The sequence below is a fragment of the Myotis lucifugus genome, unplaced genomic scaffold (genome assembly GCF_000147115.1).
Source record: "Myotis lucifugus unplaced genomic scaffold, Myoluc2.0 scaffold_10, whole genome shotgun sequence".
NCBI classification, from domain to species: Eukaryota; Metazoa; Chordata; class Mammalia; order Chiroptera; family Vespertilionidae; genus Myotis; species Myotis lucifugus.
Window position 1 is genome coordinate 6,248,217 of NW_005871058.1, and position 819 is coordinate 6,249,035.

General features: G+C 43.1%; 1 protein-coding gene and 2 pseudogenes across 1 annotated transcript in view; all 3 read left to right on the forward strand.

The window, feature by feature from the left end:
• The window catches only part of LOC102418515, a 2,128-nt pseudogene extending 1,476 nt beyond the window's left edge, over positions 1 to 652 (forward strand).
• Positions 1 to 819, forward strand: part of NTN4 (netrin 4) — a 107,245-nt gene that overhangs the window by 40,649 nt on the left and 65,777 nt on the right.
• LOC102418824 overlaps positions 728 to 819 on the forward strand; it is a 1,813-nt pseudogene continuing 1,721 nt past the window's right edge.

The window sequence follows — 819 nt, forward strand, 5'->3', positions numbered from 1 at the left end:
TTTTTTTAGTAAGTCCTCTGAATGTAAACTGTAACAACATTTTCTTACAAGGCTAAAGAGAAAATTCTAGACGTTTCTATTATATTCTGTGGGCCTGTGCAAATACACTGTCCAGGATGAGAACCACTCACAGTGGGTATCTTGTGTCTGCTTCTCATCCAAGATAAGCAATCCCATTATCGCCTCCTGTGGCTGGGATAAGCTGGGCAAGGTATGGAACCTGCCAAAACTGCAAGCTGAAGACAAACCACATCAGCCACCGGGGCTCACTAAACACTGTGACCATCTCTCCAGATGGATCCCTCTATGCTTCAGGAAGCAAGGATGGCCAGGCCATGCTGTGGGATCTCAACAAAGGCAAGCACCTTTATATGCTAGACATTGGGGACATCATCATCACCCTGGGCTTCAGCCCCAACCACTATTGGCTCTGTGCTGTCATGGGCCCCAGCATTAAGATCTGGGACTTGAAGGGCAAGATCATTGTAGATGAACTGAAGCAAGAAGATATCAGTCCCAGCAATAAAGCAGAGCCACCCCAGTGCACCTCTTTGGCCTGATCTGCTAATGGCCAGACTCTGTTTTCTATATGAACAAACTCATAGAGATATGGCAGGTGACCATCAGCAAACAATATATTACAGAGCTTTAGAAATAAAAAACTGACTTTCTGACTTAAAAAGAAAATCAATTCTATTAATTCTGCTAAATTTAACAGGGGATACTTATGCAGAGTATCAGAGATTTTTGCAAAAGTCTTAAAATACACTATATATACATCTTCTGCTAGACGAAAACTGTCACATGAGCCACACCCCG